Source organism: Lissotriton helveticus, chromosome 5_1, assembly GCF_964261635.1.
Source record: "Lissotriton helveticus chromosome 5_1, aLisHel1.1, whole genome shotgun sequence".
In the NCBI taxonomy this organism is placed as follows: Eukaryota; Metazoa; Chordata; class Amphibia; order Caudata; family Salamandridae; genus Lissotriton; species Lissotriton helveticus.
In genome coordinates, this window is record NC_136065.1 from 2,059,385,230 (window position 1) to 2,059,409,300 (window position 24,071).

Genomic DNA, 24,071 nt, shown 5'->3' on the forward strand with positions numbered 1-24,071 from the left:
AGAGTGTGTGCGTGTGTGACTGCTCTAGTGTGTGCGTGCATGTGACTGCTCCAGAGTGTGTGTGTGTGACTGCTCCTGGGTGTGTGTGTGTGACTGTTCCAGGGTGTGTGTGTATGTGACTGCTCCAGAGTGTGTGTGTGTGTATGTGACTGCTCCAGTGTGTGTGTGTGTGTGTATGTGACTGCTCCAGAGTGTGTGTGTGTGTGTGTGTATGTGACTGCTCCAGTGTGTGTATGTATGTGACTGCTCCAGTGTGTGTGTGTGTGACTGCTCCAGTGTGTGTGTGTGTGTGTGACTGCTCCAGTGGGTGTGTGTATGTGACTGCTCTGGTTGTGTGTGTGTGTGGGGCTCTGGGTGTGTGTGTGTGGCTCTGGGTGTGGCTGGCACTGGGTGTGTGTGGCTGGCTCTGGGTGTGTGGGGCTGGCTCTGGGTGTGTGTGTGTGTGTGTGTGTGGTAGTAATTGCTGTCTGCTGAGCTCGTCCGTAGGGTACAATAGTTCTCACATTTGCGAGAGATTAAGCTATTGGCAATGTAAATGACAATGCCATTTATTTATCTGTTTTCAAAACCAACACATAAATACCAATGTTGTAATTTACAATGCCAATAGCTCTAATTTCTCCAAAGGCGAAACCGTTGCATTGTAAATGCTTGTTGCTACTTGGGACCAAACCCAACAAGGACACTCAAATAGTTGGTTGTGTGGTTATATCCGTCGATGACTTCAGGTTCCCTGCTATCTCTTACCAAAACCTGTGGAACCTGGGAAGGCCTTGTGGGGTGGCGGATTTCTGCTAAGCAAGACTCTGCGAAGTGCCATAAAAACTCTGCCACGTTCCACTGAGTTCCGTGAGCGGCAGTGTGCGGTATGTCGCGCTGCTTGCATTGATTTTTAGCTTCGAGGCTGTACCGTGCTGTAAGATCAGCATGAACGGCATGAGTGCGCTGATTGTTTCTGCCGCTCGAGTAGATGTTCTACTTAAGCAGAAGCTTCCTCAATGCAAGTGGCAGGTTTCTCAATGCGAGTGGCAGGTTTCTCAATGCGAGTGGTAGCTACCTGCTGCGACCAACCGTGTTGAGAAATGAAACCTCTATTGGAGTTGGTCCAGCATATGATTTTTCTTGCTTGTGCTCGCCAACTTAACATTGATGTGTTAGACAAAAGAGAAAACTCTACCAAAATAATTTTTTCGGAACTTCGCACTCTGCGTGGAGTGGGCAAAACTCTACAAACTCCACCGGCGGAGCAGAATTCGTTGCCCACCCCTAACTCTGGTGGGGCACGTATCAGCGTAGCTAACATTTGCCTTGTGCAGCAACAGGGCATCAGATATACTCTCTGTATGCATTCATGATTGATCAATTACAGATGTTCATTTCAAAAGTTTTTTTTGTACAGGTTATGAATGTCTTGTCATTAATCTTCACTAATTTCATCTCCAGTATCTGCACCCCTGTATGCTTCCAGTTTTCCCAGTCTTGTGATATCTTTCATTAAGACTGCGCTATATACCCTGCATTCTGGGAGTTGTTGTTTTCACCTAGGGCCACTAAGACCTATAGTACCTGAAGCTTTCGATGCATAGCACTGCCTAGCCCACTGTGACATATAACAAGTGAAGCATTGGATGCAAGCACTGCCTAGGCCACTGAGACATATAAGTCCTGAAGTATTAGATCTGTGCACTGCCTAGAGTCAAGAAGACTTATAATACTGAAGCATTAGATCCATGCACTGTCTAGGGTCTCTGAGGCTTACAATACCTGAAGCATTAGATGCGTGAGGTGCCTGGGGCCACTGAGATATACACTACCTGAAGCATTAGATCCATGCACTGCCTAGGGTCACCAAGAATTAAAATACCTGAATAATTAGATGCGTGAGGTGCCTGGGGCCACAGAGATATATAATACCTGAAGCATCAGATCTGTGCACTGCCTGGGATCTCTGTGGCATATACTATCTGAAGCATTAGACGCATACAATGTCTGGGGCCACTGAGACATATAATACCTGAAGCATTAGATCCATGCACTGCCTATGGTCACTAAGACATATAATATGTGAAGCATTAGATGTGTGTTCCGCCTAGGGCCACTGAGACATATAATTCCTGAAGCATTAGATGAATGAACCGCCTAGGACCTCTGATACTTACAATACCTGAACCATTAGATGCAAACACTGCCTAGGGCCACTGAAACCCATACTGAGACTTATAATACCTGAAACATTAAATATATGTACTGCCTAGAGCCACTGAGATTTATAATTCGGGGTGGATGGAATGTTCAGTTTCACCAGCGGTTTTGACAGAACTATGCCACTCTGGGTTACTCTTTAACACAGAGTTTGTGGCCCAATTGAACCATACTCCTGAGGCACAGCCGGGAGCGTTAGTCTTGTTTTTAAAACTTTGAGAGTCACTTGCTATAAAATTGTATTTTAACTCACCCACTTTCAGCTGACATTTGGCGCTTTAGCCCACAACTTGCCAACCCGCACAGCCGATTTTAACGCTGTCGCGGACTTTGCCCAAAGCAAACACTTGCTGCCCCCATTACCGGCTTGCACCGAGGCCACGCCCCTTCGAGGCCACGCCCCCGCACAAGCTTAAAAGGCGCTGAGAACTAGCGTCTGACCTGAACCATACTCCTGAGGCACAGCCGGGAGCGTTAGTCTTGTTTTTAAAACTTTGAGAGTCACTTGCTATAAAATTGTATTTTAACTCACCCACTTTCAGCTGACATTTGGCGCTTTAGCCCACAACTTGCCAACCCGCACAGCCGATTTTAACGCTGTCGCGGACTTTGCCCAAAGCAAACACTTGCTGCCGCCATTACCGGCGTGCACCGAGGCCAGGCCCCTTCGAGGCCACGCCCCCCGCACAAGCTTAAAAGGCGCTGAGAACTAGCGTCTGACCTGAACCATACTCCTGAGGCACAGCCGGGAGCGTTAGTCTTGTTTTTAAAACTTTGAGAGTCACTTGCTATAAAATTGTATTTTAACTCACCCACTTTCAGCTGACATTTGGCGCTTTAGCCCACAACTTGCCAACCCGCACAGCCGATTTTAACGCTGTCGCGGACTTTGCCCAAAGCAAACATTTGCTGCCGCCATTACCGGCGTGCACCGAGGCCACGCCCCTTCGAGGCCACGCCCCCCGCACAAGCTTAAAAGGCGCTGAGAACTAGCGTCTGACCTGAACCAGACTCCTGAGGCACAGCCGGGAGCGTTAGTCTTGTTTTTAAAACTTTGAGAGTCACTTGCTATAAAATTGTATTTTAACTCACCCACTTTCAGCTGACATTTGGCGCTTTAGCCCACAACTTGCCAACCCGCACAGCCGATTTTAACGCTGTCGCGGACTTTGCCCAAAGCAAACACTTGCTGCCCCCATTACCGGCGTGCACCGAGGCCACGCCTCTTCGAGGCCATGCCTCTCCCAGTGCCTTCCCTCCTACTATAAATTATGTGTATCTGTCGGAAGCGCAGCGGACGAGCGCAGTGGGCACGCCGTTTGCGCGCCGAAGGCGCGCCTACGGCAAGCCCATTTGCGCCCGTCCGCGACCGGCCGGGACTAGGGGCTACACCCCCTATTGGTCCCACCCAAACTCTGCCCACACCAATTTGCTACTCGCGCAGCGAGCTACTAGCCTTTAACAAAGTCAATACGGTTACGAAAACACATCCTTGTACACAAACTGGCCCAGGCTTATCCTATGGACCCATCTCCTGCCTCGCCTGCCGTTGGTCTAGCATGAGTAAATCCCCAACAGACCACCACATAATCCCCGAAAAGAACCATCTGGCACTATATTGTCTATATTTCAACGCAAGATCTCTACCTAAACATGCCCTGGACATCTGGGACCTATTGATATCCAAGACCCCAGACCTGGTTTTTATCACCGAAACCTGGCTATCTGAAACCAGTGCTCCAGACCTAGCAAATGCCCTTCCCCCCAACTTCAAAATCATTACACAAGATAGACCGGGCAAAAAAAAAGGTGGTGGAGTTGCTGTGATATTCAGGGATTACCTAACGTGCCTCGCCGAACCTACAACTGTCTATACTGAACACCAGACCCTACCATTCAAAGTACTTTTTGAGGCCTTACCATCATAGCCGGTGCAGTTATATACAATCCCCCAGGGCAACAAGCCAGTTTCGGCGCCAAATTACTGAATCAACTGCTACCACTCTGTCTAAAAAACAAAAACTATATGGGTGTTGGTGATTTCAACATCCACTACGAAAAAACGGATGCCCCAGGATCTTCCCAATTGGAATATGACATGGGAATCCTACAACTAAAACAGTGGATAGTGGGGCCCACGCATCTAGCTGGCCACACCCTAGACCTACTATTTACCAATAACGAATCCACCGATATAAGAGAAATCTTACCCCTATCCTGGTCAGACCACTCCATGATATCCTTCTCATTCAAACTTCCCGGTAAACCTTTGAAGCCCAGAATTGCCCCTCTCATTGCCAATAGAGCCTGGAGGCTAATCAATGAATCAAATTTTCAGAACTCTTTTCTTGAGACGGACACTACACCATCGGACGACTCTCCTGTCTGTAAAGATGTCGCTCTATTAGATGACGGAATACGGCAAACGTTAGACAAACGAGCCCCCTTGCGGGAATCGAGAAAAAAAACCACAACCGAGAAATTGTACACCCCCACCTAAAAAATCTTAAAAAGGAATGCCAAAAAAATGAACATTCATGGAGACAGACGAAAGACAGTGAAGCAAGAACAAACTATGTCAACAAACGGAAGCAATACATCTCGGCCATTAAAGACGCAAAGAAGGCGTATTTCACTCAACGCATCCATGAGAACAGTAATTCAGCAAAAGAACTGTTCAGAATAGTGAAGGAGCTTAGTAAACCTTCCAGCACCTCACAAACCCTCACCCCCTCAATTGAGGCCTGTGAGCGTATCAGCACTTTCTTTTCTGATAAAATCAAGAAAATATATTCCACCTTCACCCCCCAAAATACCCTCAGCACCCCAGACAATCCTGGCAAGTCTATCATGACATCAGAAAGTTGCAACGACCAATCAGACTCAGGCAATGCACCTCGTCTAACTAGCTTTGAACCACTTTCTGAAGAAGAGGTCTTAGCGGTATTGAACACAGTCAAATCCGGATCCCCTTCGGACCCCTGCCCCCACTTCGTGTTCTCTAAAATCGCACCCACGTGTTGGATTCCACTGGCCCAAACACTGCAGGAATGATGTATGTCCAAATCCACTACCCCGACTCGTATGCCTCCCATGAGATAAATAACCATGAGAGGACACCTGAGCCCAGGGCAGGGGACAGGAAGACAAACGAAAGGGACGTCAAAGAAAAAGGCTTCACCCCTGAGCTGGACTGGACAATGATACTCGACCACCACCTCCACGCTTCTGTACCTACGGGGAACAATATACACACAATTACTTCTATGTCCTACACCAATGTGTACCCCTTATTCTCCCAATCTCATAACCACACTCCACCATGTAATGATAAGACCCCTGCTTACTTGGAATTTGTACAGGATCAGCCTCGGGAGGTCTTTGGCAGCAGGAAGGAAATATTCCACTCTCGTAAGGGCTTCCAGTTCCAGAAAGGGGTAGGAAATAAGGGGACTGCACTCGAGGACGCTTTCTGCCAAAAACGGGTTTTTTAGGGGGAAAAAGCCATTGAACTCGGCATAAAAACCCCCCAAACTATCGTCCTTGTATGTGTTTTCAGTCTTAAAACGGGGAGGGGAGTACAAACAACAAACGAATCCCTCTTCCGGGATCAGCTGCTTCTCCGTGTTCTCAGCGCGGCTGAAAGCGACCAAGCAGCACACAAAGAGGCGGACTGCCTACAACAAACGCGGAAGTAGAGGGTGCTGCTCGTAATCCACGCAGCTTACTCTCCTAAACGCCAGCTGTAGTCTCTCAGAGCAAAAACTGACTCTCCTCCCGTGGGGGCGTCAATCGAGGGGACTGGAGCCCCAGTTACCCTCGATAAGCAAAAAATACAACAGCACTAGGTAATCCAAAGAAATACGAAGGGAGAGAGAGAGGGGGGAAGGAGGAGGGTGGGATGCAGAATTCCCACAGGAGGGACCCAATAACAGGAATAAAAACGGAACAAAACGGGAAGGGAAAGGGCAAGGCAAAAATAGAACCAATGACTCAGAGGGGATCTTGTGACCAAGGAACACGAGCCCGTGAACCCAAATCTCTCTAACAGCTAGAACTCACAACCCAGCACCTGGAACCCAAAGCTAAAAGATACCAAGCACTGAACTGAGGAAGGGGCGGTTCTTTTATCGCCTCAAGGCCGATCATGTGATGGTGGAGTATGGCCATAGAAAACAGACTAGCCCTAATTCCTAACAGTATCTCCCCCCAATGGTCCTCCCCACCGGACGGGGTTTAGAGGGGTGGTGTCTATGGAACAGACGAACCAGTCGTGGCGCATGCACACTACCCGCTGGTTCCCATGTCCGATCCTCAGGCGTATATCCCTTCCAATCCACAAGGTAGAAGAGACGACCTCTCCTCCGCTTGGAATCCATTATAGCCTGAACCTCAAACTCCTCTTCCCCGTCGATTAACAAGGGAGGAGGAGGTGGCAGAACCTGTGTTGATGGTATATAGGGCTTCAACAGTGACGTATGGAACACCGGATGGACCTTGTAATCATCAGGCAAAACAAGCTTCATGGCCACAGGATTTATCACCTGCCTGATGGCAAACGGCCCCACAAACCTAGGCTGTAATTTACGAGACCCCTGCAACCTAAGGTTGCGTGAAGCTAGCCATACTCGATCACCCACCTTATAGGAGGGAGCAGGGACTCTATGTTTATCTGCCTGAGCCTTCATGGTGACTTTGGTTGCCTGTAATTGTTCTCGTGCTCTGTCCCATATTCCACCCAAGGACTTACAAACATCGTCTATGGCTGGCACGCGCCCAGTAGGCTGGATGGCTAAGGCCCTAGGAAGGTAACCCAAGGAACAAAAAAAAGGAGTCATACCCACTGCGGAATGCAGGCTGTTATTATAGGCAAACTCCGCAATGGGAAGAGCCATCATCCAGTCGCAAGACAAGGACGACACAAGACACCTCAAGTATTGCTCCATAGTCTGGTTCGTCCGTTCAGTCTGACCATCTGATTGCGGGTGGTACGCTGATGATAAACGGATTTCTATTTTCAGCACTGAACACAACTCCGTCCAAAAATGGGACACGAATTGTGCTCCTCTGTCAGAAATAATCGCAAACGGCAACCCATGGATCCTAACTATGGATGACATAAAAACCAAAGCCATCTCCCTGGCTGTAGGAACCTTGGGTAACGGGATGAAATGTGCCATTTTTGTGAACAGATCTACTACCACCATTATAGCCGTATGCCCTGACACAGGAGGTAGATCCGTCACAAAATCCATACTAATGGTATGCCAAGGAGCAGGAGGGACCTCTAAGGGCTGCAACAGACCAGATGGCCTGCTATGGGTAGGTTTGCTAGTGGCACAAACGGGACATGCTGCCACGTAACACTGTATATCCTTGATCAGCGAGTCCCACCAAAACCATCGCAAACACATCTCCCTCGTCTTGTGCACCCCCGGATGTGCTACCAGCGAGGAGGAATGACACCACTCCAATACCGTCTTCCTCAAGGCAGGGGGTACAAACAAATGGTTTCCATGATACAACAACCCATCCTGCATCAATACCTGGGGTAGAGCCATCCAAGGGGCCAAATCCAACTGTCGTAATTGCCCTTTGATTAGAGAGGGGAAGTCCTCAGTGTGTGTAACCCCTACAATCCTCTCTTCACTGATCATAGGTCTATCCTCCTTCACTCGTCCCTCCTCCCTACTCTCCACATGGATCCTAGAAAGAGCATCGGATTTTATCTGCTGTGCGGCGGGTCGATAGGTTATGACAAAGTCATACTCGTTAAAAAACAAGACCCACCGCATTTGGCGAGGTGTTAACGCCCGGGCAGAGCGAAAGAATTCAAGATTCTTATGATCAGTATAGATCGTGACCGTGTGTCTAGCGCCCCAGAGATAATGACGCCACTCCTCAAAGGACAGTTTCACCGCCAGAAGCTCCCTCTCTGCCACCGTGTAATTACGCTCTGCAGGCAACAGGGTCTTAGAAAAAAAGGCAATGGGGTGCATCAGACCCGTTTCAGCATCCCTTTGGGACAACACCCCTCCCACTGCCCACAATGAGGCATTCGTTTCCACAAAAAACGGTAAGGCAGTATCGGGATGCACCAAAACAGGTGCTGAGGTAAAGGATCGTAGCAAATGTTGAAAAGCATCCTGAACTTCAGTGGACCAGACAAAGGGAACCCCCTTCCTCAACAATCGGGTCATAGGAGATACGATATCAGAGAAATGGGGGATGAAGCGCCGATAAAAATTGGCGAACCCCAGAAGGGCCTGGATCTGCTTGACAGTAGAAGGTATGGGCCAGGTGATAATAGCCTCTATCTTTCTAGGGTCCATTCGAATACCCTCTGCTGTGATGATAAACCCCAGGAATTCTACCTTCTATGTGCCGAACTGGCATTTCTCCAATTTGGCATACAGATGATGGTCCTGTAACTTCTGTAACACCTTTGATACATGGTCTTGGTGTTCAGCCCCCGTCTCTGAGAAAATCAATATGTCGTCTAAATAGACGATAACACTTCTGTCCAGATATTCCCGGAGAACCTCATTAATGAAGTACTGGAAGGCGGCTGGCGCGTTGCATAAGCCAAATGGCATCACGCAATACTCGAATAGGCCGAATTTGGTCTTAAACGCCGTCTTCCATTCATCCCCGGGTCGGACTCGAATGGGATGGTAAGCACCCCGCAAATCCAATTTGGTGAATACGGTTGCTTTGCGGAGCTGGTCCAACAACACGGGGATAAGTGGAAGAGGGTACCTATTCTTCACGGTAGCCTTATTCAGAGCCCTGTAGTCCACACATGCCCTCAAAGTCCCTTCCTTCTTCGGAATGAAGAAGATCGCTGATGACACAGGCGAACAAGAGGGACGGATGAATCCCATCCTCAACATCTCCTCTAAATACTCCTTGAGATGTAACTCCTCTGGTTCAGAGAGCGCATATATGCGACAAGAAGGCAAAGGGACACCAGGTATCAAATCGATTTTACAGTCAAAAGACCGGTGTGGAGGGAGACCCTGTGCCTTGACCGTATCAAAAACACCCCGAAAGGCGGAATACTGAGAGGGAACCGACATCACCTCCACCCCAGCACAAGACAAAGGAGGAATCAGTTCGCTAGCCTCCCTGTAACAATGCGTGAGGCAATGCTTGGAGTCTAGAGTCACCAAACGTTGCACCCAGTCAATCTTAGGGTTATGTTCCTGGAGCCAGGGGACTCCTAACACCAAACCAAAAGAAGGGGCGTCAATAAGGTCAAAGACCACTGACTCCGAGTGACCATTCTCGCACAACAACGTCACTGGTTCTGTCTGGCGGGTAATGGAACCCGAGGTTAGTTCTGTCCCATCAATGGCTCGCACAGGCTCTGGTTGTCTTTTGTATTGACATGGGATTTCTAACTTTTCCGCCAACGAGATGTCTATAAAATTCCCAGTAGCCCCGGAATCCAACAAAACAGACACGGGTACACGCCTACTCCCATCCAGCAAGAGTTGTGCCGGAATAATAAAATGTCTGGGCACCTGATCTATCACACCCAGAACCTCATAGGTCCCCCCTGCTCCTCTGCTCATGGCTTGACTACGATCCACCTGTACACATGCTACCTTTTTACTGAATGCCTGTCCAGAGGGTTTAACAGGACACTCTCGGGCAAAGTGGCCCCCTTGTCCACAATACAGACATAGGTTCAGTTCCCTCCTCCTTCTTTTCTCTTCCATAGGTAACGGGCCTCTTACTCCCCCTATCTCCATAGGCTCAGGAGCAGGCTTATGTTCCCCAGAGGGTTTTGTTTCCGGTTTCATATAACTCCTCCAAGGTCCCTGAAACCGACTACGGTCACCACGCCTCTCAGTCAACCTATGATTTAATTTTACCACCAGATCTATAAAGGCAGCACAGTCGTCTGGAGGATCGACCACCTGAGATACCACATCCTTCAGTTCATCACACAAGCCCTGATAAAACAAGGAGGTTCTTTTGTCTGTGGGCCAATGTGTCTCTGACACCAACCTATTGAAGGCTGAAACGTAGGTTAGCAAATCCTGTTTGCCCTGTCTTAACTTGAGGAGCTCCGCATCGCTTGCCTGCATAAAAGCATGTTTAGCAAACAGGCCTCTCATTAATTCCTTAAACGCCAAGTAATTGTACAATACCGGATCATCACCTTCCACAAGAGGGATAGCCCACTGAGCTGCCGTGCCAGCCAAATACGATATTGTGAAGGCTACTTTAGCCTTATCATCCGGAAAAGCGGTTGGCCTGCACATAAAATGCAGTTGGCATTGAGTCATAAAGGTCCCATACTTATTGCTGTCTCCCATAAACCTCTCAGGGGGGGCCAAGGGAACAGGAACAGGCGTAGTAACAGTAACTGCTACAGGGGCTCCCCCCTCCGCTCTCTGACCCGTCCCGCCTCCGTACTGAAATGTGGCTGGTTGGATGACAGGACCATGTCCCCTATCTCTCAACTGTTCTCTGGCCTTCACTGCCCCTAGCTCCTGTTTAAGTCCTGCGTTCTCCTGTTGTAAGTCCTGTACCTGAGCCTGCAAGGCAGCTACAGCCCCCACTATGTCTTGCATAGTAGGCGCCCGTTCGGCTCCCCCCAAGGGACCACCCAAGTCCTCGTCCATACCTCGTCCGGGCAGTGTATTAAATCGTGGGCTTGGTATTCTGTTGGATTCCACTGGCCCAAACACTGCAGGAACGATGTATGTCCAAATCCACTACCCCGACTCGTATGCCTCCCATGAGATAAATAACCATGAGAGGACACCTGAGCCCAGGGCAGGGGACAGGAAGACAAACGAAAGGGACGTCAAAGAAAAAGGCTTCACCCCTGAGCTGGACTGGACAATGATACTCGACCACCACCTCCACGCTTCTGTACCTACGGGGAACAATATACACACAATTACTTCTATGTCCTACACCAATGTGTACCCCTTATTCTCCCAATCTCATAACCACACTCCACCATGTAATGATAAGACCCCTACTTACTTGGAATTTGTACAGGATCAGCCTCGGGAGGTCTTTGGCAGCAGGAAGGAAATATTCCACTCTCGTAAGGGCTTCCAGTTCCAGAAAGGGGTAGGAAATAAGGGGACTGCACTCGAGGACGCTTTCTGACAAAAACGGGTTTTTTAGGGGGAAAAAGCCATTGAACTCGGCATAAAAAACCCCCAAACTATCGTCCTTGTATGTGTTTTCAGTCTTAAAACGGGGAGGGGAGCACAAACAACAAACAAATCCCTCTTCCGGGATCAGCTGCTTCTCCGTGTTCTCAGCGCGGCTGAAAGCGACCAAGCAGCACACAAAGAGGCGGACTGCCTACAACAAACGCGGAAGTAGAGGGTGCTGCTCGTAATCCACGCAGCTTACTCTCCTAAACGCCAGCTGGAGTCTCTCAGAGCAAAAACTGACTCTCCTCCCGTGGGGGCGTCAATCGAGGGAACTGGAGCCCCAGTTACCCTCGATAAGCAAAAAATACAACAGCACTAGGTAATCCAAAGAAATACGAAGGGAGAGAGAGAGGGGGGAAGGAGGAGGGTGGGATGCAGAATTCCCACAGGAGGGACCCAATAACAGGAATAAAAACGGAACAAAACGGGAAGGGAAAGGGCAAGGCAAAAATAGAACCAATGACTCAGAGGGGATCTTGTGACCAAGGAACACGAGCCCGTGAACCCAAATCTCTCTAACAGCTAGAACTCACAACCCAGCACCTGGAACCCAAAGCTAAAAGATACCAAGCACTGAACTGAGGAAGGGGCGGTTCTTTTATCCCCTCAAGGCCGATCATGTGATGGTGGAGTATGGCCATAGAAAACAGACTAGCCCTAATTCCTAACACCACGCTCTGCCCCCTTGTCACCCAACTCTTCAATAAATCGCTAGCCACGGCCACCTTCCCTGAGGCCTGGAAACATGCCTCTGTGACTCCCCTTCTGAAGAAAACGGGATCCGATATTTTCAATCCAGAGAAATATAGGCCTATCTCCCAGCTCCCTTATCTCTCCAAAGCCCTGGAGAAATTGGTCAATACACAGCTAACCAAGTATCTAGAAAACAACTCTCTTCTGCATCCCTCCCAGACCGGTTTTAGAGCTAACAATAGCACCGAGGCAACATTGCTGGCAGTGTCGGACAGTATCAGATCCTCCACAGATCAAGGGGGATCGGTGGCACTGATACTGCTTGACCTGTCAGCAGCGTTTGACACGGTATACCACGACTGCCTGCTGAACACACTCCTGAGTAAAGGAGTTCAATCAACAGCACTGAAATGGATTCATTCTTTCTTGAGCAACCGTACTCACGCAGTGCATATGGGCCAGTTCCACTCAAAACCCAACCCCATCGGCTGTGGTGTCCCTCAGGGGGCCTCACTGAGCCCCACTCTTTTCAATGTCTATATTTCATCTCTTGCCGACATTGGAAGGAAGTGGGGCATTGGCATCTGCTCTTATGCAGATGACACACAGCTGATGTGGCCATGGACGAAGGGCCTGAGATAACAAAAAAAAAGCTACATGATTGTCTCTCTGAGATGGCCCAATGGATGCACAACCACTGTCTAAAACTAAACGCTGGCAAATCGGAGATTCTCCTGTTTGGGGGAGCCAAACGTGTATGGGACGCCACATGGTGGCCACCCTCACTGGGATTGGCCCCCACTCCAAAACAACACGCGAGAAATTTGGGAATCATCATGGACGACGCCCTGTCCATGAAGGATCATGTCCGCTCCCTCTGGGGCAAGGGCTTTGCTATACTAAAACTTCTAGCAAGGATGTTCCCCTGGATACCCCAGGACTGCAGACGCTCAGTCACACAGGCCCTACTGGTTAGTCGCCTGGACTATGGCAACGCATTATTCGAAGGGATGAATGAACAACTTTTCTCCCGCCTACAGGTCCTGCAAAATCAGGCGGCCAAACTGGTCTGCAATAAAGGCAAACGAGACTCGGCATCAGAATGCCTAAAGAAACTCCACTGGCTACCGATGCGTCAGAGGGCTGCCTTTAAACTGCTCAGCCATGCGCACAGAGCTCTACATAAAACTGGCCCCACAATTCTCCAAGGGAAGATCGATTTCTATGTTCCCAAAAGGAATCTACGGTCGAGTCAATCAGCTCTAGCCAAACCTAAGCGAATCTATAAAGTCAGAACAGGCGGGCGCGCCTTTTCCTACCTGGCAGCTAAAAGGTGGAATGACCTTCCTACCGACCTTAGACACACCACAAACTATCTTCAGTTTCGACAAAAACTGAAAACATACCTCTTCCCTAAAACATAACCCTTCAGCAATGCCTTCAGTAGTCTCTCTTGGTTCATAGCGCCGTGATATCCCCCGGGATGAGTGTTGCGCTTTATAAGTACCGTAAAATAAAATAAAATAAACAATTCCTCCAATGACCGGGTGCTGGATTTTTTCTCCTGTGAGGCTCCAGAATATGCGAGCTGGCGTATGCAAGTGAAATTTGGTGTCCCCCAGCACAATTTTCTGACACGGGCCGTAACCGGTGTTCGCAAACAGTCACGGTTAGAGGGCTTCTGTTTGAGTAGATTTACTGCCACTCAAGTAGATTTTATACTCTAAAGACAGCAAAATCAATTTACATACTCCGGGCACTCTTCACAACTTATGGTGCAGTTTAATCTGGTTTTCAGCACTTCCGCCGCTACTGTCACTAAATTGCAGCACAAGCATCGTGAGCTGCATACTTTCTGCCTGTTTTCGGAATTATGCTGAATCTCGCTGAGTTTCTCTGTAACTCTGTGGAATTCCATGGATTGAAACTGCGCGGGTTCCGTCCACCCCTACTTATAGCTAGGCCTGCGCAGAGTTTGCCGCAAGCTGCCGCGCTACGCGAAGTTCTGCAAGTGGCAGAGTGTGTTAGGCACGCCGCTCGGGCTGATTTTTAGTGCTGGGTGTTTGCCCTGTGGTGAAAAATCAGTGTGAATGTCATCATGCACAGGGCAAGAGGGCGCCACTTCTTTCTGCTGCTCGAGTAGATTTTCTACTTAAGCGGCAGCTTCCTCAATGAAAACAGGTGGTTTCTCAACGTGAGTGGTCTAAACCAGCCGCGACTGCCTGTGTTAAGAAATCTCACCTGGAGGTGGTCTAGCATTTATTCTGCATGCGCCTTACAAAATGTATTATTGCCAATGTTCATTTGTGCTCTAATTCTCAAAATGGAAGCAGGATCATTATATTTATTGCATGGCAATGAAAACATAAGTCCCAACCAGAATCTTACCACTGTGATTTATTACCAATGGGCACAACAGAGCTTACGGGTACCCACAAGTTAACATTGAATGTAGAGCTAATGGTGTAATAAAGCTTTATGTGCACTGGACCAGGACTGGGATATTCTAGGGCAGTGTTTAAGTTATTTGGACTCTATTTACCCTTTTAAAACACCCTTATATTAGGTGGTAGTTCAGGATGGTTTTCAATGACTAGAAGTATCACTCACTATAGAAAAGACTGGAGACCCCTGTATTAGATAAATGTACTTATGCACTGCCTACGATGGGGTTAGCCAATCAATGTCCAGGAGAGGCGCATTCTCTCAGGACTGTTGGGATGTCCACATAGGACAGATTTGTGTACAGAAAATCTCAGTGAAGCTGTTTTGCATATTTAAACGTTTTTTCAAATAGACTTGGCGCCATGTACCTAAGCTGGACACCCTAGCCAGGACCATTGATTCACGTTATTGCTGGGATTATTGATGCATGTTGCTTTCAGGAGGCACTTAGGGCCTGATTCTGATGCGTTAAGGAAAGCATTTCCACCTAGGGCCTGATTCTGATGCGGTTAGGAAGGCCTCTTAATGGCATTTGCTCCTTCTAAATCAGAACGGGAACATGTCTCCCAAACCCAGGACCCAATTATGATCTGGTTAGGAACATATGCTCCCATTGAAGTCAATGGGAGTCCAACCAAATCGTATCTGGAAGCATCCGGATGCATCCTACTCCATCGGTGAGACTCCCCCGATCCGAGTGGGTCGGAAACCATTTCCAAACCGATTCAGTCGGGTATGCTTTCCAACCCGCATCAGAATCAGGCCCTAAGACATTACTGTGTGAGACAACCTATGCTCATGGTCAGCAAGAGGAACTTTGGATAAAAGACTTTGGGTATTCGACTGATCGGATCTGCTTCCCCCTCTCCCCCCAGCGACTTGAGACCCTCACGGGTGAGTCGTGCACTTTATGAACCCCTGATTGATTGATTCATTGGTCTCCGTGAGCCTAGACAGTGCTTGGACAGGAGAGGGTCAGTCCCTTCTCAGATTCCCCCAGTAAAACTGACCTGACAGGCAACAATCAACCCAGGAAACTCAAGTTTCTAACACTCATGCTTGAGTAGTCAACCAGACTTTTTTTTTCTTTGCATGTCCATGTGTTCAAAATTAAACAAAATACATAGGGAAACCCTCCCCTCTGATATGCTTTCAATGCAAAAATACCAGCTGGAACCTAGTGCTAAAATGCATGAAATTTAGTACAGTTTATATATGTTCTTTCTAAGTTTATGGAAATCTAATCACTCGACGGAAATGTAACTTGTCTAATGAGCAAATGGAAGGATCTTCTCCTGGAAGAAGCACAAGGCATCCTTGAGGAGAAGACATCATTAGTTAACACAAAGCTGAGTTCATTAATCACCTAAAATCCTGCTTCTAATTGCCAACAGTAAACACAAGGGCATGCTTTTCAGAAATTAGAAAACGCACTGCTCTAAATCAGATGGCTTCTGATCCTATGGAGCAATGAAGCTTAGCAAGAATAATTAAGGCTAAAGAGGGCTTTAGATCAGTAAGAAAGCCATCCATATTTGATTATAAAATATAAAATTCAGAACATTCATATGTGGTACAGTCCCATTTGGCTGTGGCCACGCAAGTACTACCACCATCTAGTACTTCTGCCCAACCTTGCTCAGCAGATGCTGTGAAGCTCATTAGGCAAAATATTGTTGAGCCTTATGCAGGGACAGCGACCTACTGTTTATATTGTGAAACAGACAGAGTCGCACAGGAGAGTGACATGAACATCCATTTGGAGCTTGTATTAATTTACCGCTGCCCTCCCCAAAACCCTTATGGTTCTTTTTTTGCAAACGGTTAGTGTACTCTGTTGGGTGCATGGTTTTTCATTTTATAGTTGGTCCGGTTGACCTATAGTTTGGGGGGGAAAAATGCCACAAACAAAAAGTTATTTTGAGAATTATTTCCCATTTCATTAAAATAAAGAGCTGGTTATTATTGCAATATTTTCACTTACAGGAGCAGGTACTAATATATACAAAAGAAGAGTAAAGGAGAAGGTAATTGAAGGGTAAGTTACATTATGTTGGTACATTTAGTAAAGTAATAGTATTTTTACTTTATAATTTTGAATTGCTAATTTTTTTACTGGAGTGAAAACACAAAGGTACAACATTTGTTCACATACATACATAAGAACTGCTAATTTTATATTTAGATTGGTTTAGATGCTAGTAACAATTAAGTTACTAATATATTTGTTTCATTTATCACTCAGCAAGATGCAATTAAGCATTGGATTTTGTTCCTCCGCAAACATTGTGGAAGAACACAGAAATGAAATGGATTGCGAGAAACGTGTTTTAATACTGTGCTCATTCAACCGTGACTTGATCTTAAAGTACAAAAGGAAATGATAATAACTAACTGCATTTATTACCTAAACTCTTGTCATTGCTCTTAGAATGTGTTTTGTTTACTTAATATTGGTAAAATTTACAATAACAAATTCAACTTCATCAATAGTTTTCTATTTTACAAACAGTAGTATTAGTCCCAGTTCTCCAAATATAAGTCAATTTTCGACATCCCAATTGTGTTGTGAAATGACACCACATGTTATGCAAAGAAAGTGTTTTTCTAATCCGGCAGTTCATGACACAGAATTCTCTATTCACCTGTTTATATTTGTAGGTGTGTTCTCTACACATATTAGCATGAGTACAACTTTTTTGCATGCATAATCATATCATGATATCAAAATCCTTTCTTAGTTTGCAAACATAGATTAATACCCTTAAAATTTTCCATTTTTGGAACATCCACTTGGTAGGTGTAGGTACTTTATCTCAAATATATTTAGAGTACATTTTCATATCTACAAGCTTTACTTGAACCTTAGTTCTTGTACAGCAATTCATCTAATGTAAACAGTGTTTGCATAGGACTAGTAGAATAGGGCTACGTTTGTAGCCTGATGGAAAAATATAATACAATATCAATGTGTGTTACAGCTCAATTGTGCTTGTTCGGCGGCATACTATTTGTTTATTTTTTAATGTGATTAAAGTTAGTCTCTCTTGGACAAGTGTTTTAAACAAATCACCAACAACATAACACATAACTGTTGGCTTTCCCTTGTAATCCTGTACTCTATTGGCTTACATAGTCATATGACCTTACATATCACTGAAATAGTTGCAGGTACACTCCCATATTCTTAAAGTATACACTCTAGTCATTTGTTATATACCATGCTTCGTTAGTACTGTTTGTGCTATGTTTATAGCCCAATCTTACATATAACCAATCACACAATCTGTTAAATAGTATCTAATTGGACAGTGTTCTAGCCCAATACATCCATGTGTCACTTTCCTATATTTAGTCAGTGTTTCTTGAAGGTTTTTGGAGTCTTAAAAAAATAGTTTGCGTGTGGATAATAGGACACAGTTATATCTAATGGGCTATCGAGCATGTAAAAAAGCATGGAATTTAACATAATTTAGGTTTGGCAAATATGGAAAACACATGGGTGGCTAAAAGAGGTTTAAAGTAGAATAACGTCCTACCTCGCATTTCCTCTTTAAGTGCTTGTCAGCATCCCCATTTTATTCAGTGCTGAGGCAATGATATGTTCACCTCACTGGTGTTTGAATTGAAATAGAGATGAAAGGTACTTTTACATCTTAAATTACTTTATTTTCCTCACACCCATTTTTTGGTCGCAAATATTTGCCAAAGGATAAAATGGAAGTACTCATTAGCAAAAGTGGGAAAGTATGAGAAAATGTGTATACATGCCAACTAAATTTTGGCTGACTTCCTAAGATCATTGTCATTTCAAAACCTTCCTTCTATCTTCGAGATGGTGTACCTTTACCTTGGATGACAATAATGTGTTCATTAATAACATCCAATTGCTACTCAAGCATATGTAAATCCAAAGTACACACTTCTAATCAAAGGCTCTTTTAAGAGCCAACCTAACAGGAAGATGAGCAAATGTCAAAATGTATGGTCTTTTTTTTAAACAATACTTTTACGGTACCTCAATACTCTCTAGAGACTTACGTGATAGTACCACAGTCCTCCATATTTTTATTTAAAAACAAATAGAAATGTGCACATATTACTCCCTTCATATTAGTACTGTACTAAACTAAAACTAATGTAAAGATCAACACAGAACTTATTTTTAAACTCATTTTTAAGTTGTATCACAAAACACAGGCAAACTATGGTATAAAACAAATATGGCTGCCTTCGTGTTTTGGAAAAGAAGCCAATAAGATAATCCCTTGTCATCACTATGTACCATGGTAGTACCACAGTCATAGATATCACAAAAAAATACCTTATAACTGAACATTTACTTACTCTACTTACAGGCATTACCCCCACAGAATCATCTGCACCCACTACTATGCAATACTGCCAAATTTAAGAAAAGTCCAGCTGACGGTTTTATGCCATGCAATATACAAAAGTCAATGGAAAATGCATTGATTTCATCCCTGTTTTGGGACCGTTTCCCTTTTTAGTTTTCACCTCCTTGACCATACACAGCAACATTTTCAGTCCTCTCAAAATGAAGTGTCTGCAAAGTTTCACGCGCATTCATCAACTGGTGCAAAGTTATTAAGGGTCAAAAATCCCTAAATCCCTATATCTGGTCGCCCTAACTATAACTACTGCTACTCCTATATATATATAGGCAAGTCAAATAAAGCTTTTTCTACGGCAACATGGTCCTAACTAAAACTACCTACTGGTAAACAGCAGTAGGATATATATCTATATATCCAGTGGGTTTACCAGTAGGTAGTTTTAGCTAGGACCATGTTTGCATGAAAAAAGTGTTATTTGACTTGCCTATATCTTTGGTGATGTTTGACAAATCTTCAGGAAAGTTTTCAAAAAACAGTACCCCGGTGAATTTTGTTGTGCATGTAAAGCTTCCGGGTGAGCCATCATGCAGGGGACTGAAAAAATGGGGCGTCAAAAAGTGTGTTTTCCCATGTTAGTTCCCATAGGCTCTTTAGTCCAACCTGCAGCCCGAACCACTGTGATGTCATTTGAGATGTCATCAGTGATGTCATCAGTGATGTCACTGACCATGTCATGAATGGTGTAATATGTGACGTCATCAGCAGTGCATTGAGGGGGCGCAAGTTATAGTTAGATGAACTAACTATAACGTGCCTGAAACCTATGATTTTTTCAGTAATTTTCAATGGTTTTTAAATGCTAATTTCTAACTATAATATGCCTGAAACCCACGTTTTTTTCAGTGAATTTCAATGTTTTTTTAAATGCTAGTTTCTAACTATTCCAACAAAGGTAGGACATGTGAAGAAAGAGGAAGAAAAGCGCAGAAAGAAGCAAGACAAATGCTGAAAGAGTCAACAGAATTCCATAAAGATGAACAAAAGTGCAGGAAGAAGCAAGAGATGTGCAGAAAGAACCAACAGAGGAGCAGAAAGTCCTCCTATGCCCCTAACTTTTTACTGAAGGGTACTGGTGGTAACTGACTCTGACTAACCAGGACCGGAGCCAGTGCTATGGTAAAATACACTTAGAATACAGTGAAAACACCTACATACACTTGGGAACACTATGTGTTGGGGTACCCCTGTGATTAACCTGACCTCCTCTGTATTTGACATGAGTTAGGCCCTGGGTCATTGCATGAGGTCATGGGTACTGAGTGCATGATGAGTACTGCAAGGAGAGTGCATGGTGAATTTATAAGTGCTTGGGTTTTGGCGGAGTGATTGGATAAGTAGATGGTGCTGGCTGGGTGATTGGAGGAGTGCATGGATAGTGACAAGGAGATGGCTGGACTGCATCAGTAGTGCTCAGGGGATTGTAGCAGTGCATGTGTTAGTGCATGGGTTATTGCATGAGTACATGGGTAGTAACTGGATGATTAGAGTGCTGCAAGGACAGTGCATGGTGATTTTATAACTGCTAGGGTTTTGGCAGAGTGATTGGATAAGTACATGATGCTGGATGAGTGATTTGAGGAGTGCATGGGTAGTGACAGAGGGATTTCTGGACTGCATGGGTACAACCTGGGTAATTGGAGGACTGAATCAGTACTGTGTAGGAGGTCTGCATGGGTAGTGCACAGGGGATTGTAGCATTGCATGTGTTAGTGCCTGGGTCATTCAATGAGTACATGGGTACTGACTGGAAGATCAGAATACTGCAAGGTAAATTTATAAGTGCTTGGGTTTTGGTGGAGTGATTGGATAAGTACAAGGTGCTGGCTGCTGGCTGCATGATTGAAATAGTGCATGGGTACTGACAGGGCGATGGCTGGACTGCATGGGTAGTGATCAGAGGATTGTAGCAGTGCATGTGTTAGTGCCTGAGTCATTGCATAAGTACATGAGTACTGATTGGATGATTAGAGTACTGCAAGGACATTGCATGGTGAATTTATAAGTGCCTGGGTTTTGACGGAGTGATTGGATAAGTACATGGTGCTCACTGGGTGTTTGGAGGAGAGCATGGGTAGTGACAGGGCAATGAATGGACTGCATGGGTACTGCTCAGGGTATTGTAGCAGTGCATAAGTTAGTGCATGGGTCATTGCATGTGTGCATGGGTAGTGACTGGATGATTAAAGTGCTGGAAGGAGAGTGCATGGTGTACTTATATGTGCTTGGGTTTTGGCGGAGTGACTGCATAAGTACACACATGTCACATCAGGCCCGCCCCTTCCCTTCACCACTATGCAAACATGCCCCCTGGCGGGTTTTAAGTTGGCAAATTGATTCCCCTTGAATCCTGAGGGTCCCTGGGGGCCAACTAGCCCACCAGGTACCTCCAGTAAGCGCCACAGAGCTGCATTGCAGAGAGGTGGTCCGAGGCCACGCCCCTTTTTACACCTCTCTGCAACGCAACTCTGGAGGCGCTTACTGGGCGTATCTGGTGGGTATTTGGCCCCCAGGGACCCTCAGGATTCAAGGGGATCAAAGAGTTCAATCCATTTTCCACTGTATTGCAGGACCAAAACCATTTGTTTTCTTTCTGTGTGAGCAGTTGGTCAACATTTTGTCGCCTCTTTGCGTTCTTAACGACTTCAAGAACAAACCACTTCATTGCAGACAGCATGTGTGACATTTGTTGATAATGTTCAACAAGAGGAGCAGTGATGATGTTACAACGTATACGTGACTGATGTTTTTAATTTCTTGCGTCGTTTTACCAATATGGTTAGGCATCTCACGGTGTTCTTAAAAACCGAGCACACTGACTTTGTCTTTACCCTTGTTTTCTTCCAATTAGACTCGCTGTTTAAATATTTAACACTCACCATAGGATTAGTCTCCTCTTCTGAAAGCAAAAAGTGAGTGAGTCTTTAGAGTTTCGTAGTTTCACAGTTCGTTGGTTTAGTGGTGGTCATTTTTGGTGTCACTTAGATATTTGCACACTTTTGTTTTTTGGTGATAACTGCTGGGTAGCATGTTTATGTTCTTTTAGGTTGACACTAGTGGTGGCCTTCACTTTTGTTTCCTTTATGTGTTGAGCAGACGACCTCTGTTAGTCACAGGCATGACAGATATTGTGTTTTTTACTGCATTAGATGTATATGTGCAACTCTACCGTCCTGAAAATGGTCCCACGGATCTTGTAGACCAACGGGGGACCGAAACGTCGACGCCCAGCACTGTTTTGCTTATTTGTTGACTACACAGATTGTAAATGTGATGAGATGCTGTGTTTAATTTCCATCAACATGGTGTTTTGATTACCCATAACCTAAGCAAAAGGTGTTTTGACTACTACTGCCAATTAATGTATGAACCTCAGTAGTATGTTTGTTGCCAGGTATGAATTGATGATATTCTAGGTGGAATAAAATATATCGTGTTTTGATACATTCCTGTATATGTGCATATATTTCCTGTCTATATAAACTAACTGATCATGAATGTGACATTAATACAAATTATAAATGTTTTACAAATGTTTCCTCTAGGGACAATGTGATTTTGCTATTGATTATACCCAGTGCCGAGGGGATTATTGGGTGGCTCTGTTGTATTTACTGCCATAGCAAATAGCAGTGTCCCGGGGGTGGGCAACCCGGGACACTGCAGGAGTCAGCCCTGGGGGATGGTGGTACCCAGGGCCATCACGGGCTCCAGGAGGGGTACCGCGTGGCCCCCCTCCCTATGTGATTAAAGCCTCAGGGAGGTGGTGGTCTCCAGGGCCTGGGGGTCCATAACAGACCCCCGCATTTCCATTGTAGTGCCCCGGGGAGGTGGCGGTCCCTGGGGCATGTCGGGGCTCGAGCGCCCCCCCACAGGATTGTTTTAATTTTAAATACTAGCCCTGGCGGTGGCGGCCCCGCGAATACTTAATAAAAGCCCTGGTGTGGAGATCCTCGGGGATTAGGAAGGCCTTGGAGGCCCCCCACCATTTCAAAAAAATCCCCGGGGGTGATCCCAGGGTTACGGGAGTGCCGAGTGCCCTCCAGCACATCATTTTAACCAAGCCCCGGGTACCGCCACCCCGGGGCTTGGTTAAAATGATGTGCAGGAGGGCACTCGCATATTTTTTGCACCTGTCCCACCCGGGGGGCTTCAATTAAATAAAGCGCGGGAGCCCGCACTTCCTTTTTTTTTCCGGATGGATTGGCGGACCAAGCGCAAATTTCGCCGAAATTTAAAAAAACTAAAATGCTTTTTCAGGCCCTGGGGGTCCTTGTGGGACCCCCCGAGCAAGCCTAGGGGGTCAGGGTGTTTCTACCCTTCCCCCTTTTCTTTTTTTTTCACCTTTGTTTTTCAGTTTTCTTGTGACTCGGTTCTACCGCATCACAAGATGGCTGCCAACACTTCCTGGTTTGGAGTGTTGACAGCCAATTTGAATAAAGCTTGTGGTCGGGAGGGTTTGCGGATCCACCGCGTCTCTAGATATCTATATTTTTATTTGTTCAATTTCTCAGCAACTACTGAACGTATTTACACCATTTTTAAAAAGGTCGCTTTCTGAGCAAACCAGTACCAGTACCTTTTTGCCAAATTTGCTATAATTCCGTTCATCAGTTCGTGCTGTAGCCTTGGCTAAAATTTCCTATGGGAAATTGATTTTTTTACCCTTATTTTTTGAATTTCTCAGCAACTACTGAATGGATTTACGCCATTTAAAAAAAGGTTGCTTTCTGAACCAAGAACTACCTTTATTTCAAATTTCGTGCAATTCCGTTCAGCGGTTCGGGCTGTAGCCTTGGCTAAAATTTCCTGTGGAAATGAACATGGAGAAAACACTTTTAGGGACCCCCCTGTTTTCTCAGCCCCCACTTGACAAATCACCCCCACACTTTCAGGATAGGAGCTGAGCTACATGAAACATTTTTTGGGAGAATTTTGCGAAGATTCATCAAAAAACTCCAAAGTTATTAGCATATCAAAAAACGCTTTTCCTATAACTACACTAACTATAACTACCTACTGCCAACTGCCAGTAGGATATTTATATATTTATATATATATGGCGAATCTTGTCACTTCAGAACAAGAAATGTCCAAAATACTCTGTAACAAAAAGCCGACCCAGAAA